The sequence below is a fragment of the Mastigoproctus giganteus genome, chromosome 4 (genome assembly GCF_048544385.1).
Source record: "Mastigoproctus giganteus isolate SK-2022 chromosome 4, ASM4854438v1, whole genome shotgun sequence".
NCBI classification, from domain to species: Eukaryota; Metazoa; Arthropoda; class Arachnida; order Uropygi; family Thelyphonidae; genus Mastigoproctus; species Mastigoproctus giganteus.
In genome coordinates this window covers 121,816,387-121,834,720 of record NC_143578.1, presented here as the reverse complement: position 1 = coordinate 121,834,720, position 18,334 = coordinate 121,816,387, and the positions used below count along the sequence as shown (strand labels likewise).

The 18,334-nt window shown below is 38.0% G+C and overlaps 1 protein-coding gene across 1 annotated transcript in view; it reads left to right on the top strand.

Moving 5' to 3' along the window:
- The window catches only part of LOC150087031 (uncharacterized), a 346,277-nt gene that overhangs the window by 75,182 nt on the left and 252,761 nt on the right, over positions 1–18,334 (top strand). The gene's annotated exons all lie outside the window — the stretch shown is intronic.

The following is an 18,334-nucleotide window of genomic DNA, read 5'->3' as shown; positions in this document are numbered from 1 at the left end:
TATTTTTAGGATAATATCTCTACAATAAAATGAAAGTGACTTCCAAGGGTCACTTAAAGATCCATGGATCACAGGTTGCACATCACGACTTTAACCAAGTTCTTTTATCATTTAATTTTAAAAAAAAAAAAAGGTAGTTGTTACTTTATGAAAAGTAATTTTGTTGCTTTTTTACTTTTTTTTTTTGAATTTCTTATTTCTTTTTGTGTTAATATTTTTAATTTTTTGTTAATGGAATTGACTTATGGACTGCAATGAATAGGCAGATGGCCACATCTTGCTACAGGTTCCACACAACTAGTATAACCTTACTTTATGTTCCTGTGAGATATTTAGTGCTTTGTATCCATTAATATTAAAATTGAAGACAGTTTTCTCCTGTGTCTTTGTCTGCCAGCAAAAGTTTAACCATCATAAGTAATGCTGTGATTGTAATACTTGAGCAATATTGGATTTCCATAATCATCTTTAGAAGCACTACCTTAACTCACTTTTTAAAATTCACCCACTAGCTTTTAACCCACTCTCATGAAATTCTGCAACATGTATTTGACGTAAGGAAATGGGGAGTTTTATACTCATTGAAGTATTTTTTTTTCTAGTCAGTTGGTTTGGTTTGGATTTTATTGACGCAATAGCATCTGAGGCTATAATGCGCCTTCTAGTCAGTGTAATGCTTTGCTCTGTAGTTATTTTTGTCATTTTTAATTTCGTAATGTAAGTACTGATTTCCAGTTGCACATGTTGATTTTCATATACCACCTTTCAGAACTTATAATGCTGCCATGTGCCAGGCCCTAGTACATGGCATGAATGAGTTTTATAGAGTTTTACTGTTGCCTGTCACATGTGAATGTTTCTGAATGATTTTTTTTTTTAAATTGTTAATTTTTGATTACTTTAAAAATAAATTTTTGTGCTCACTATTACAATAGTTAGGTTTTTGAATAAAATTAAAAAAATAATTTTTTGGTAATTTTCTCACTCTTCTAATTGTTCTCCTAAAATAATAACTTCCAATTAAAATCAGAAACACAAATGCACAGACAGCCTTCTCTAACAAAAAATCAAAAGGAAGATTAAACTTTTCTAGTAGCAAAGTTTAGTATTTCACTAGACTTATGGCCCCGGGTGCCAAGCGAATTAGAGGTCAAGCGTTCAAAGTGCGAATATATAGCGATCTTTCCAAGTGATAAAAGTTTATTTTAAGTTATATCGTTTTTTACTGGGAGTTCATTTATAATTCAGTTCTATACTTGAAAAATCACAAGTAAGAACAAGGAAGGAAACTCACCTTTCTTTTTCATTACATATATTTACTCTATTTTACTAACCAACTAACTTATCTAACCGCTTGGCCTCCTTGCGGCACTGCTCCTGCCTCCCCGTGGCGGGGCCGGAAACTTGGGAGGGAAAGTCAACCTCCCAGGGCAAAAAGGAGCCTAACATGGACTACGACAATTACCCAGAGCTTGAGCAGCCTAGGCGCTCATCCAGTACCATCAACAATGCTGATCATGAAATTTCTCACGATGTAACAAAGTCTAAACGACTGCGTACAGACACAGACCAACAGGAATGCCCATCATTCCTTATCTTACATAGTCTGTCGGACAAATCTATGAGCACTCTCTCACCATTTCTTATACAAAAATGTTTGGAAAATGTGGCGGGCTCTCCCAAAATGGTGAGAAGACTAAGATCTGGAGACCTCTTGGTAGAAACAGTGAGTCGTGCACATTCTGAGAGACTGTTGAAACTAACAATATTTGGCGGACTACCCATCCAAGTTACCCCTCATGCAACACTAAATACTTCCAAGGGAGTAATTGCAGAGTGGGATCTGATAAATGTAACAGAAGATGAACTGGCCCAAGAACTCAAACATCAGAAAGTAATACAAGCCAAGCGCATCATGATCAGGAAAGATGGAGAACTTGTTCCCACCCGCAACATCATCCTGACATTCGGAACACCTATCTTGCCATCCAGTGTCAAAGCCGGCTATCTCAACTGCCGAGTACGACCCTTTATCCCGAATCCTATAAGATGCTATAAGTGTCAAAAATTTGGTCACGCACAAATGGCTTGTCGAGGAGATCCAGCCTGCCCAAACTGTGGGTCGAAAGAACACTCGCACACAGACTGTGACGCCAAAACACCGCACTGTCTGAATTGCAAAGGCGCGCATCCAGCCTACTCCAAGTCATGCGATCTATGGAAAACTGAAAAAAAAATCCAAAAGTACAGGGTAGAACGAAAAGTCACATATCAAGAGGCAAGAAAGCAAATTATGCTTAACGCACCTAAGAACACCTATGCAGCAGCAATGCAAAAATACCAAACAACAGCAACACAAACTGAAGTATCAGTTCCCCCAACAATGTCCATTGCAGATTGGGCCCGATCTATACTGTCACCATCAATGAAACAGACTCCAAAAGAGCAAAAGGTAGTAGATAGAGCCAACAACACCCCTGTCACAGTTCCACCAGCAACCCCACATAGACCACCAGATATTTCAAAGTCAAAATCCGACTCAGTTACAAATAGGAAGACAAACAATATCACTTCAGAAAATATGGACACTGATAACAATACTGACCCAAATGAACCTATCCTAGATCTTCATGCAGAAGATGTCTTGGATACCGGGCGCCCAACCTTTCCAAGAAAAGAGAAAATGAAACTCGATCACCACAAACAGCCTGGAAATAAAAAAGACTCAGAATCTTCCTCAAGTAACAAAACCAAATAATGCACCAAATCATACAGTGGAACTGTAGAGGAATTCGCAGTAACATTGATGATATCCACGAGTTAATTGATCGTTACCATCCCGCAGGCATCTGCCTACAAGAGACAAATTTAACACATCATGTATCACTCTCAGTTAAGAATTATGCACTTTTTAGAAAAGACAGAACTGCTACAAATAATGCTCACGGAGGGGTAGCCATACTCATAGACTCCAGAGTACCTTGCAGATTAATTCCTTTACAAACCACCATCGAAGCTGTTGCAACACGTATTGTGATTGGTATTACTTTAACAATTGTTTCTATCTACCTTTCGCCCAATCACTCCTATACCATCCATGAACTGGAAGATCTTATTCAGCAGTTGCCAACCCCTATCTGTTTATTGGGTGACTTCAATGGACACCATCCATTGTGGGGTTCTCCCAATGCAGATAGACGAGGACAACTTATCGAACAGCTTGCTGACAGACAAAATCTGATTATACTAAATACTGGCTTGCCAACTTACATCCATCTCTCTACGGGTACAACTTCTGCAATAGACCTTTCGATATGCTCTCCGATCCTCTTCCCTAGTATTGAGTGGACGGCCCTCGACAACCCGCTAAATAGTGATCACTTTCCGCTAATATGTAAAATTCAAACAGGACATTCCATAATTTCCCAAAACTATGTAAAATGGAAATTTCACAGAGCAGATTGGGCAAAATTCACTTCCCGAGTGTCCTTTGATGAACAGATCATCGAAACCTGTCCTATTGACACAGCTACCGATCACATCACGAGACAAATACTGGCTGCTGCATGCACTGCGATTCCACAATCACAGTCAACAACCCATAGAACCATAAACTATTGGTGGAACGAAGAGTGCAAAGGTGCAAAAAAAGAAAAAAACCGAGCATGGAATCTGTTTCGAAAATATCCCACCACCGCCAATCTTATAAACTACAAGAGACTCAGAGCCAAGGCCCGTCACATTAGGAAGAAAGCTAAAAGAGAATCTTGGATTCGATTTGCGAGCTCGATTAATAAGAATACTGATTCAAGAATAATATGGCGGAAAATAAAACAACTAAGTGGCAAAGTTCCCCAATTATCCTCTCCAATTCTGAACTGGAATGGACAGGATCTTTCTTCTCCTACAGATATAGCCAATGCCCTAGGGACTGTTTTTTCACAGCTATCTGCCTCAACAGCATATGATCTATCATTCCAGAAGATCAAAGCATTAGCTGAAAAGTCCAAACTGAACTTCAGATCTACGAGTAAATGTACTTTACCTTATAATCAGCCGCTTACAATGCTTGAACTTCAAGAAGCCATATCTAGCTCAAAACACAGTGCTGCAGGCCCCGACGGGATATACTACATAATGCTCCAACACTTAAATAAAGAATCGGTCTGTTCACTGCTCATTTTTTTCAATCGCATCTTTCTTGAACATTGTTTCCCCAGTTCCTGGCACCACTCCTATATAATAGCAATTCCGAAACCAGGAAAAGATCATTCCATTCCTGAAAACTATAGACCTATTTCTCTCACCAGCTGCTTAAGCAAAACCCTGGAAAAAATAATTCACCGTCGACTTACTTGGTTTCTCGACTCTAAAAATATAATTTCTGACAATCAATTTGGATTCAGGAAAAATCGATCAGCCCTGGATCTCATGGTCAAAGCGGAAACAAACATCAGGAATGCATTCATTCGAAATGAGCATCTCGTCATGGTATGCCTTGATGTAGAAAAAGCCTTCGACACCACATGGCGTTTTGGTATCCTAAGAGATCTGCATTCCCTTGACCTGAGAGGCCACTTACCGTACTTCATATTGAATTTCCTTCAGCACAGATCTTTTCAAGTCCGATACCGACAAGTTCTCTCTCAAACATATATACAAGAAGAAGGGGTCCCACAAGGCTCTGTGCTCAGTGCCACCTTATTCGCAATAAGAATAAACCATATGACTAAATATATGCCCAGCACTGTGAATTCATACCTCTATGCCGATGATCTCACTTTTTCTTGCAGTTCTCAAAACATGACTTTCATTGAGCGGCAGCTCCAAATTTCAATTAATAATATTCAGTTATGGATGGCACAGAATGGGTATAGACTCTCTTGTTCAAAATCGAAAGTAGTTCACTTTTGCAACAAAAGGAAGATGCATCCAGATCCAGAAGTACACTTAACAAATCAACCTATCTCAGTTGTGAGCAGCATTCGTCTGCTTGGTCTGACTTTTGATAGTAAGTTGAACTTCATAGAGCACGTTAAACATCTAAAGACGTCTTGCTTGAAAAAAATGAACGTACTCAGAGTCATTTCTTCTACATCATGGGGTGCAGATCGGTACACGTTACTGCATTTGTATAGAGCCCTAATCAGATCTCGCCTTGATTATGGTGCCCCGGTGTATGATTCTGCTAGAGGAAGCGTACTAGCGCGACTTGCACCAATTCAACACTCTGCCCTGAGGATTTCTACAGGCGCTTATAGAACTTCACCAGTCCAAAGTCTTTATATTGATGCTCATGAACTTCCTCTAACCCTCAGGAGAAAGATGTTAATTCTTAACTATACAACTAAAATCCAAAGTCTACCTACCCATCCCATTAGGCCGATACTTAACGACCCACAGTTCACAACATTCTATAGAAATAAACCAAGAGCAATTCAACCTTTTGCTCTCAGAGCTCAAGCACTATCAGAAACCTGGAATATAGATCCCGATAAAGTTCTACAAGATTTAAGCAGTACGGATCCCCCATGGAGGTGTATTATGCCACTCTGTGACAATTATTTTCTAAACTGGGGAAAACACTCTCTTGCAAATGTTAATATACAACAACTCCATATAGCCCATACACAAAATTATCTGCATTTTTCAAAAATATATACTGACGGATCAAAATCTGAGAGTGGAGTGGGTGCATCAGCCGTTTTCCCTTATAAAACCTTCTCTGTATCACTTCCCAATGAATGCAGCAGCTATACAGCTGAATTATACGCCATCAAAATTGCAGTGGAAAATATCCTCCATCTGACCATCCATAAAAGCATGATATATACAGACTCCCAAAGTGCGATTATAGCTTTACAGAACAATTCTCCTAAAACACATCCTTTAATAAAGCTCATAAAATCCAAACTGATGCATCTTCAAGAACTCCAACGAGTGGTCATTTTCTGTTGGATCCCAGGCCATGCTGGGATACAAGGAAACGAACGTGCAGACTATGCCGCTAAACATCCATCCGACAGTGAATTATCACAGCATTACGTCCCATATCTTGACTACAAAAGTAACATTCGAAGAATGTGTAAAGAACAATGGAGAATTCAATGGCAAGCCCAAACGCACAATAAACTCCGCCAAATAAAACCTGAACCGCAATCGTGGACCTCCAGCTTCCGTATGAACAGGAGGGAGGAAGTAATTTTAACTAGAGCGCGAATTGGCCATAGTCACCTTACCCACCTTTATCTCCTCACAGGTAATGATCCTCCACAATGCACACAGTGCAACTGTCCACTCACAATAAAGCATATTCTTATTGAGTGTACTTTATACACCACTGCCCGCCAAGTCTCTTTTAGCTTTCTGCCAAACCTTAAAGAACCTTTGACACTTTGCCACATCATAGGTAACGACGCTAATCTACTGGAGTTCTTTCATTTCACAAAAAATATCGAATTATATGATCGTTTTTGAGTAATGCCATCACAATCACCATGCATATGTAACATTTATAACGGTGATAGGTGCAATATGGCCTAAGCAGCCCTTGCACCAAAAAACAACAACAACAACAACAACAACACTAGACTTCGAAGTTTAGAAATACTAAACTGAAAATGAAATCACAGAGGGTTTCGTGTTTTTCTGTGATTTTTATGTCTTCTTACCTTGGCAAGTGATCATTTTTGCCACAGGAAGCAGTAAGCATCACTTCTGTGAATAATCTGCTGCACTGCAGGAAGTGTAGCTAAAATTGTTTGCAGAAAGTTATAATCAAAGGAATATGGAGATATCAACCACCACAAAATTATCAAAAATCTCAACAAACTGAAATGGAGTTATTGTTATTAATCGCGCCTCCGTAGCCAGGTGGGAAGGAGCAGTAGTGCATATCACATGCTTCTTGATTAGACCGGGGTTCGAGCTGGTCACCACCAGATATGGAAGATGTGGAAAGGTCAGGGAATGACCACCGCATATCCTGGAGCAATATGGCCTTAGTTGCTAATGCTCCTAAAAACCAAAACAACAACATTGTTATTAATCCATCCTTTGGAATTTCTTTGAAAGGTTTTGAAGAGTACAGCATGATCAGAATTTTTTTTATACTGTATAGGAAAAATATTTTTTGCCCCGGAGAGTGAAAACCTGATGGGGTAGTTTTCACCCTGTCACCAACTCCAGCCAATGTTGACATGTGGATGAAAATGCATAAAAAATGCATTTTCATCCACATGTTATCTGTTTAAATTATACGCATCATTTAAAACAGATAACTACAGTAACTCTGTTTTCTTATTTTTTGGAAACATGAGACAGCTTGTAACAGCTTGTGTCAAGACTTAATGGTCTCTAATCAGAGAAGATAGTAAGTAGTCTCCGTTTTTAAATATCTGATTATGTGTGATTAATAAAGCAATTCTTTGTGATTTGCCATGCAATATTGAAAGCCTCCCCCCCCCCACAGTACCCATCTGCCCTCACATCCAGAATTTCTGCCCGCACCAGGAGGCCCAAAGAATCCTAGACAGACTTTCCAGACAGTTAGCAGTCATTCAACTGAACCAAGCACATTCAATCCCCTGTTATCCTACAAAGATCACTACATATTCAAAACAGACAGGCCAGAGCCAATATAATCCAGCTTTCTTTCAGGGCCAAGATGGTGATCATAGACAGACCCTGGGAAACAATTTTTAAGAGTATATAGCTCCCACAGTCATCCAACACAGACTAATTACAATCTTCTTCCTACTTCTGTGTTTGTAGCTGCCACCATTAAATTGCTCTCTTGAGGTTAATATGTCCTATGCAGTTTTTTTTTTCTTTCACCCTTAGACTAACATCCTCATGTGACTATTGAAGGCTGTAGCACTTTGGCCATAATATACAGTAAGTAATCTCCCTCCCTCCACTTTATTTTTAATTACTCTATTTTAGTTTTACTGTTGAGCATATAGTTTGTATTATTATTATTTGGCAATTACAACTCTAAAAGAGTAGTAATTCAATAAATTTTTATTTCAAATTTAAGTAGGGTGTTGTTTTATCTTTCATACTTCCTGAATTAGACCATATCATTACTTATGGAATTTGAAATTCTGTTGACCATCAAATGTGTAGAAAGACAAAATTGTCTTTAATTTTACTAATTTATTTCATAGGGCTTATAGCTTTTGCTATATGAAATATTCATATCCAGTAATATAAGTGCAAATTCCCTTATCACAAGACTAATTTGTTGAGTGTGTCGAAATTTGAGTCATGTTCGGCAAAAAATCCACAGTCAGCTTTCATACAAAGGGAAATTGGGAATCCCTAGGTGGCCAGTCAAAGCATTGCTGTCAAAGTTCTAGAGCCTTAAAAAACCTGCTTATCTTGAAAAAGTAAAAAACATTCCTAGAAACAATAGTATAATGAACAGCTGCTCCATTTTGCTGGAATCATGCCTGGCCAAGGAAATTTTTCATTTTTAGTTGGTCCCTCAAGACAGTATAGTGAATTTGCCAACTTCTAAATTGGGGGAATTTTGGGTTTGAATAACATCTCGGTCAGGGCTATAATTAGCCATCTCAGACAGAGAGAGTAAGGTTTTCTGTGCAAGTTCTTTTTTAGGATTACTATATATAAAATTGAATCCCAGGACAGGGGAACTGAAATCTTTAGACAGATATTTGAGTTCAGACATTTAACTTGACCTTTTATTCTTGATCATACACTGAGCTTGTGTATGCAAGATTAATGATCAGTATTCGTCTTTAATCTGAGAAAAAATATAAAAACTATATACAGTATATTATATATGAGGGAGATTGATCTGGACTTTTTTTTTACCTCTTTGTTGTAGATGGTGGGAATGCTGTTCTCAATTTCTGACTCATAACTGTGCCCTCCATGCATGTGAATTATAAGCAGTACAAGGTGGTCTCTGACTCTATTGTTCCAAATATATAAAAGTGCTGTATCATAAAATTTCTATTAAAAGAGAAACTGTCACTTAACTTGCTGAAATCTTCTGCAGGTTAAGTGCACAATATGAGAAGAGACCCTAACAAGTATGAGTGCATATGACTGGTGTGCATCAACTTTTTAAAAGGCCATGAAAAAGCTGCTAATCTACTATATACTAACATGCAGTTAACAGCTCTCATAGATGTGAATATTCATCATGTTGAAGAGATTACTTTGATAAACAAGTGCACACATAGTGGATCTCAAAGATGCTGATGTGTGACCAGAAGGTGCAACATATTGCTGTTTCTCTTGAGTATCTGAACTTCTCTGAACTGGAGACAAATTCACAAAATAGTGATTTTTGGCGAGACATGGGTACGAAGAGGTCCAATGTGGAATGGAACTACCAAGGATCCCCACTACTCAAAAAATTTAAGACAACCTTCAGCTTGCAAGTGTCTTTTAGGATTCAGAAGGGCTGATCTTTGTTGATTTTCTGGCACTTTGTGCAATGTTTAATGATCAGTATTGCACTAAATTGCTTGTCAGTGATGTGCATTCAGCAGCTCACAAAGAAAGGCTTAAGAAACTGCCAAATGGAATCATTCTGCTGCAGAATACATGTCCATGTATATGATGTATATATTAGGGCTTGCATAAAACCGAGAAATTTCAAAACCGAGTTTAACCGAAGTTTACTCTTAAAACCGGTTTTAAAACCGATTTTCTCAGACTTAGGGAAACTAATTAAAAGCTTATAACAGAGGTATTTACTTTATCTTGGGTAGATTGTACAAATCGTAATCAAAATTTTTAAACAAAATCTATCACCTCTTATAGTAAAAAAAAAATTAAAATGCTCCAAAAAAGTAACCAGCTTGTGATTATACAAAATTACAAATAGTTTTTATTCAAAGGATTTGAATACTATCTTCTCGTATAGTAAACAAAAAAATAATAAGCCCTATAATAATAATAATAAATAAATAAAAATAATGTGAAAAAAAAAAGCTTCGGGAAATTACTTTACTATTTATTGCTCAGCTTTTTTCTGAAAATGATCCTTTAAAAAACACAGTATATTAAGCATTTTGATAGACTTGACCTTATTTTTGTGTTAAAGAGACTAGTGATCAAAAACACTCTCTCAGATTGGACACTTGTTGGTTTAATGGTCAGCAGTGCTCTATAAACTTCCTCCAGCTTTTCACTTCTACTGCTAGTTGCCTCCAAAATTTTAAATTCTTTGCTGATTTCCAATTCATTTGGATATTTTGAAGGCTCTTCAAGTTAATCTCTTTATTACACTATCATATTCTCGCATGAGTGTATCTCCAACATCGGAACTAGACGAGTCTTTGTTTTCTTCTAAAAGAACAGTTCGTTTATTTTCAGTTTCTTCATTCAATGCTAAGACTCCTTCGGAATGTTTCGCAAATAATCTCTGATAAATCTCTTCAGCATGCTTTTTCAAAACTTGCTTACTTGGAAAATGAAAAGTTCTTGAACCTGAATCTTCTTTTCTATACTTTTTTGGGGTTGTGTAGATAGCTCAATTGAAGACTCTGCTTTAAGTAAGTCTGTATCTTCTGAGGTTATAGCCTTCAGAATCATTTCAACTGGTCGCACAAAGTTTCACGTAGCAATTCAAGTGTTTTCCAGTCATCGTCAGACACAGCTTCAGTTGACAGTACTGCACATAGAGCATTTGGAATGCAATTTTTCAATTTCAAAAATCTCTCAATCATATAGAATGTGCTATCCCATCTAGTCTTGCAATCTAATATAAGTTTATATTCTTTCCCATTAAATTTTGCTTTAACAAAATTTTGTAATATGTCATTTTTGGTAGGCGATTTTCGAAAAAGCTTGCAAATTTTTCTGACTGTTAATAGTTTGTGCAATATTGGCCATTGGATTGAAGAAATAAATGAGCTCATCGGTAAAGTCGGTTTGATAAAGCATGCCTTGCTGTCTTTCTTCAGCTTCTTCATCATCACTACTTTCTTCATTATTTTCATTTTCTTCATTGTCTTTGGGAGACTCAGAGACTGTGGTACCATAATTGATTGCTTTTTCATGAAGTACATCTATAACTGACAGATGTATACAATAGGCTATACATCGTTGATGATTAGGCGTAATTTGCTTGCCAAACTTAATCATCGTTGCTGCTCCATCGGTGGTGCAGGCAACAATATCCTCATCCAAGTTCAAACAAAATTCCTTCAAGTCCATTCACAATTTGCTCAGTTCTTCTGCTATCAAGTGAACCATTAATCTCAATAAGGCCTAACGACCAATGATTGTCTTTTGAATGCACATTTATATTCATATACCTTTTATTTTGTATAGACGTATATTCGTCTAGAGTCAATGAATACCGTGCAGCCAAAACCAATGAATTTTTGAAATGCTGAATGAGTTCTTCTTTCTTAGTTTTATAATAATTCAGAACCATATTTTTAATTCCATTCACTGAGGCTGGTGGTAATTTATCGTATTTATTTCTCTGAAGGTGAAGGCTTGATTGCATAAACTCACTCTTGGCAATTGATTTAAAAGAAAATCCATCTAAAGCGGCTAATTTTGAAATCTCTTCTTCCATAGATTTTTTAACGATAAAGTTTTCTAATGTTCTTACCATTTTACGGGAGGCTCACTGTTATCTTGTTTAATGTCAATCTGATGCATTTTCTTTAAATGCAACATCAAAGATGATGTAGATCCTCCAGATGACTTCATTATCTTCTGACATTTCGAACATTGTGCTTCATCTTGCTTTTTCGAGCAAAATAATTCCATACATTTGATTTCATCTTAGACATATTAAGAGTAATAAATATTAATTAGTAGGAATTTATATCACCGACAATTTTAAATAAAAATATTAAAGATAACAAAGGCACAATACTATGTGTCACTCCCGCAAGCACTGAATGAAGTCTAAACGAGGCAAGTTTCAAAATTTTCACGAAAGAAATTTTTTATTTATTTACTTGCAATTTTTTTCCCCCAATTAAATCTATTGTATTTTCAAAATTACATAAAAGCTAAATTTGGTGAAGCTGCTTTTTGGAGAACATTTGTCTGCAAATTTCATGGAATAAAGAAGCAAAAAACTTTCTACGATTGAAATTTGATGCAATATTCAGCGAATCTGTTTCTAGTGGGTAACCATCAATAAGGCGCGTTCCATAACTTTTCTGGCGAACAAGATAGATGGAACGGAGAAATGTTGAACATTTTCTTTTACGCTATCGCTCCGACTCACTCAGTGGTAAATGAGTACACCTGCATCGTGCCATGATGCAGATGGGAAGATAAAAGGTACCCCTCCTAGATTTGGGCCACTTGCCCATGAGATTCGTACCTTAAAATAAAATAAAATAAAAAACATGTTTAAAACATAAAGCAGCTGAATGATCCAGACAAACGAACAAACAAAAGAAAATGTGCGTAACAAAAAACTACATTCGAGGGCTAACTAAAAAAAAAATATTTGAATCCGGTTTTAGAAGCTCGGTTTCGGTTTTAACAACTCAATATGAAAACCGGATTTAACCGGTTTATAAAACCGGTTTGCAAGCCCTAGTATATATATTGTATTTAATAACAATGGCACTGACAACCTTGGAATAGGAGAACTGGTAATCTTATGCACTGTGGAGGGGGGGGAATACATCCCCCTTGAAGGTTGGATTTACCTCCTAGTGATTATCATTTGTTTGAACCAATGAAGTTTGAACCTGGGAGGGCAAAAATTCAAGATAAATGATGAACTCAAGCACAATATTAAGAATTGGTTATAGTCAGCCTACTTCTTTCACTGCTGGAATCAATGTCTTGGCATGGAATATAGTGGGACAGTATCTGGAAAAAAGTAATGACTTTTTTTTATTGCTTTACCTATTCATTTTCAAGTTTTAACACAGTGCGTGACTTAAAACAAAGTCCTTTAAAAATTGAATTTTCTGATCATGGATTTCATTTACAAATTTTGAAACTAGAATAAGGAGGTGAGGGCAAAACTGGAAGGGAGCTTACTGTTCAAAAATATTATGAACTGCTGCCTTAAATAAATTTCTGATTCGAGTTTACAAGTTTATTTTAATATTTTATTAAAGTAGATTAAAAAAAAAAATCCTTCACAGGTATACAGTATGGGGAAGAGACGCTAACATGTATAAGTATGTATGATTAGTGCAAGTTTTCCAGAGGCCATGAAAAAGTTGCTAACCTAGTGCATGCTCACGTGCTGCTAACAGGTGTCATAGATGTGAATATTCATCATGTTGAAGAACTTAGTTTGATAGACTGAACTGCACCCATAGCGGATGTCAAAGATGCTGAATAACTATGGCACTGGATCTCAAAGTTGCTGCCAGTAAATATTTTTTTTGCATGAAAATAAATAAAATGGAAGCCTATGATAGATATAAGCTGGTCTGTAACCAAGTCACAAAGGAGATTATGCAGGCAATGGCAGATTATGAGAAATCTTTGGTAAAGGATGCAAAGAAAAACAACAAAGAGTTCTTTACCTATGTAAACTCTAGAAGGAAAGGGATGAATCAGATTGGTCCACTGGATATTGATGGTTCAGTTGATGATCCTGCTCAGGCGGCTAACAAACTAAATGCGTATTTTGCATCTACATTCACCCATGAGGAGTTATTCAGGGAGGGGAATGCCAGAGGTGAGTTAAACTCTGGCAGTGAGCTAGATGATTTTGTAATAACTGAGAGGAAAGTGGAGGAGAAATTGTTGAAGATAAGCATAAAAAAGGCACCCTGGGTGGATGGGATCTATCCAGTTATATTAAAGGAGGCAGCAAAGGAAGTAAGCAAACCCTTAGCCATAATTATGAGAGTTTCCTTGGACTCAGAGGAGGTACCCATAGACTGGAGATGTGCAAATGTGACCCCAATTCACAAAGGAGGATCAAAGGCTGATACACGTAATTATAGACCTGTGAGTTTAACTTCTGTTCCAGGAAAATTAATGGAGGCACTGGTTAAAGAAGCACTGCAGGATCATCTAGACAAGACTTCAGTTATAGCTCGGACACAGCATGGTTTTATTAAGGGGAAGTCTTGCCTGACCAATTTGATTGGATACTATGATACAGTCACAAAAGAACTGGATGCAGGGAATAACCTTGATATTATATACTTGGATCTTAGAAGGGCTTTTGATACTGTTGCACATGGAAGACAAATTGGAGCAGTATGGCATTGGAGGCAAATTGCTGCTATGGATAAAGGGTTGGTTGAGGGGGACAAGACAGAGAGTGGTAATCAGTGGACACTGCTCATTGTGAACTAATGTTATTAGTAGAGTCCCTCAGGGTTCAGTGTTGGGTCCATTGTTGTTTTCTGTATTTATAAATGATATTGATGATGGTATATAAAGCTTAATGTCCAAGTTTGCAGACGATATGAAGGTTGGCAGGGTTGTTAAGGACACTAATGACAGTATGCTGCTGCAACAGGATCTAGAAACGTTGAACAGATGGGCTGAGAGGTGGCAAATGAAGTTTAACATTGACAAATGTAAAGTACTACATATGGGAAGCAGTAATATCCAGAGTGATGTGTCAACTCTGTGGTACTACACTGACAGTGGTAGAGAACGAAAAGGAGCTGGGAGTAATTGTGCAGGCAGATATGAAGTTTTCTGAGCAGTGCAGATGGTCTGCAAGAGTAGTTCATAGTGTCTTGTCAATGATATACAGGAATTTTTCTAGCAGGGATAAGGAGGTGATTATCCCCTTGTATAAGGCAATGGTTAGGCCACACCTTGAGTGTTGTACACCGGTCTGGAGGTCTCATTTTAAGAAGGATGTAGAGCTGTTGGAACGAGTACAGAGAAGGGCAACAAGATTAGTGAATGGAATAAAGGGTTGTTCTTACGAAGAAAGGCTTAAGTTTTGCAAATTACAGTGTGATAGAGATCACCTCAATCAGATCACCTCACACCGGCGAGGTGATCTGATTGAGGTGTATAAAGCCTTGAATGGTTTGAGCATGCTCAATGCTAATGGGATTCTTCCTCTTGCTCAGAATAATCACGTGAGAGGGCATAAACTCAAATTGAGGAAAGACAGATGTAGGATAGATGTGCGAAAGTTTGCCTTTAGCCAGCAGGTAGTTGGTTGGGGGAACAGACCTCCATCCTTTGTTGTGGAAGTTGATAGCCTAAATAAATTTAAGGCTGAGCTGGACAGGTATTTGGAACCAACAGAGGGGTGAAATGGTAGCGGTTTTTTTTTTTTTTTTGGCTGAGGCTGCATAAGCTTGCTTTCATGCATCATATGCCTCTACTAATGCTAAAAAGCAAAAAGTAAACAATGTAGTGTGCACTTTGTGTGTCAACATTTGGTCTTGGTCTTATGTTGCCAGTTTTTGCCTATTACAATAGGACCACAGGCTGGATGTCAGTAATAAATGTTCTTAGAGCTATTTGAGTTTCACCTTACAGATCTAGGAAGATCCAGATGATGGAAGATCCCTCCAATGCCACACTGCTCCAAATTGGAGCAGTGTGGCATTGGAGGCAAATTGCTGCTATGGATAAAGGGGTGGTTGAGGGGGAGAAGACAGAGAGTGGTAATCAATGGACACTGCTCATCGTGGACTAATGTTATTAGTGGAGTCCCTCAGGGTTCAGTATTGGGTCCTTTATTGTTTTCTGTATTTATAAATGATATTGATGATGGTATATCAGGCTTAATGTCCAAGTTTGCAGACGATACGAAGGTTGGCAGGGTTGTCAAGGACACTACTGACACTATGCTGCTGCAACAGGATCTGGAAAGGTTGAGCAGATGGGCTGAGAGGTGGCAAATGAAGTTTAACATTGACAAATGTAAAGTGCTACATATGGGAAACAGCAACCCCAGAGCAACGTATCAATTCTGTGGTACTACACTGACAGTGGTAGAGAATGAAAGGGACCTGGGGGTGGTTGTGCAGGCAGATATGAAATTCTCTGAGCAGTGCAGACGGGCTGCAAGAGTGGCTCATGGTGTATTGTCAATGATATATAGGACTTTTTCTTGCAGGGATAAGGAGATGATTATTCCCTTGTATAAGGCAATGGTGAGGCCACACCTAGAGTACTGTATACAGGCCTGGAGGCCTCATTTCAAGAAGGATGTAGAGCTGCTGGAACAAGTACAGAGAAGGGCAACAAGATTGGTGAATGGGACAAAGGGGTGCTCTTACGAAGAAAGGCTTAAGTTTTACGAATTACAGTGTCTGGAAACTAGGCACCAGCGAGGTGATCTGATAGAAGTGTACAAAGCCTTGAATGGTTTGAGCATGCTCAATGCTGATGGGATTCTTCCTCTTGCTCAGAATAATCACCTGAGAGGGCATAAATTCAAATTGAGGAAAGACAGATGTAGGATAGATGTGCGGAAATTTGCCTTTAGCCAGCGGGTGGTTGGTAGGTGGAACAGACTTCCATCCCTTGTCGTGGAAGTTGATAGCCTAAATAAGTTTAAGGCTCAGCTGGACAGGTATTTCGAACGAACAGAGGGGTGAAGTGGAAGTGGTTATTTTTTATTTATTTATGTTACTTTTTTTTTTTTTTTTTTTTTTGGCTGATGCTGCATAAGCTTGCTTTCTTGCATCAAATGCCTCTACTAATGCTAATGCTAATGCTAATGAATGGCAACCATAGTTATTCCAACATATACACGGCCTGTTAACACACATCTGTATAAACATAATTACACAATAAATCACATTCAGTACTAAATGAACCGTTACACTAATGGCAAAGGTAAACAGTGCGCTCCCAAATTGTATAACAACCTAGACCCTCAAGATAGCTATATATGAGTTGCAGTTTATTGGTCGCATAAAAAATATGAGCCAATGACATGACTGCAAGATACTACTACTTATATAGTGAATTGCTCAGAGGGCTGTAATTGAGTTTGGTAAACTAAAGCAGAAGTTTTCTCTGTATTCTCCAGAAGCCAGGAGTTCCCCCAAAGGGATTTCAGGGGTTTCACAAATGTTTTGTTATTGATTTTTTTTTCTTTAATTTGTGCTGGTATAAATTACTATGTTTTTATTATTAGTATTAGTATTACTAGTGCCAAATGATGCAAAAAAAAACAAGCTTATACAACATCAGCTAAAAAAAAAAAAAAAAAAAAACCAACAAGTCCCAATCACTTGTCCATCCCCTCTAACAATTTCTCTAGGTCTTCATTCAATTTATTCAAACTATGCACTTTCTAGATGGAAGTATTTTACAACAATCAACTACATGCTACTGGCAGAAGGCAAATTTTTGTACATTTATCATGTAGCCATGCTTCCATGGTTTGAATTTATGTCCCCTCGCGTGTAGTCTGAGCAAGATTAAGGGTTCCATCAGCATTGAGCTTACTCAATCCATTCAAAGCCTTAAACACCTCAATCAGACCTCCTTGCAGCTACCTAGCCTCCCGGCACTGCGGTTTGCAGAACCTGAAGCCTTTCCTGTTAAGAGCATCATCCCTCTTGTTCTGCTCACTAATCTTGTTACACTTCTCTGCACTCATTCCAACAGATTCATATCTTGCCAAAAAATGAGGCTTCCAAACCTGTATGTAGTATTCAAGGTGTAGCCTGACTATTGCCTTATACAGTGGGATAATCACCATCTTATCCATGCTGGCAAAATACCCATATATCATTGACAAAACCCCATGAGCTGTCATTGCAGCCTGTCTGCACCTCAGAAAATTACACATCTGAATGCACAATTACCCCATGCTTCTTTCTCCATGGCGCCTCCGTAGCCAGGTGGGAAGGAGCAGCAGTGCATAGCACACGCTTCTTGATTAGACCGGGGTTCGAGCCCGTCACCACCAAGTACGGAGAACGAGGAAAGGTCAGGGAATGACCACCGCATATCCCGGAGCAATATGGCCTTAGTTGCTAATGCTCCTAAAAAAACCAAATAACAAACAATTCTTTCTCCATTACTCTGAGTGCAGTGCCATACTGAGTACTCTCTGCTCAGGTAAGTGCTTTGGTGTTAAAATTTTATGTGCTAAAGAAGATAATATTCGATTATCTAGTGAGGGGATCTGAAAACTTTGTTATATCTTGCGTTACTTTTTTTGTGTTTCAGTTAACTGCCGTGCAATCTTCAGATTATATCGCCTCATGTAAATCGTTAACTGCCAGTATGAAGAAGGTTATAGCTTGTAAGGCTTGCTGCACACAGACATCTCATTTGTAGTTCTTTCAGGGATGATTCTGTTTCATCTGTAGCAGAGTTGAAGAATGTGAAGAGGATGAACCATAAATCAAGAAAAATTTGCTTTTGTAAAGTTTGTGCCATATAAACCTTACTCCTCACCCTTCGT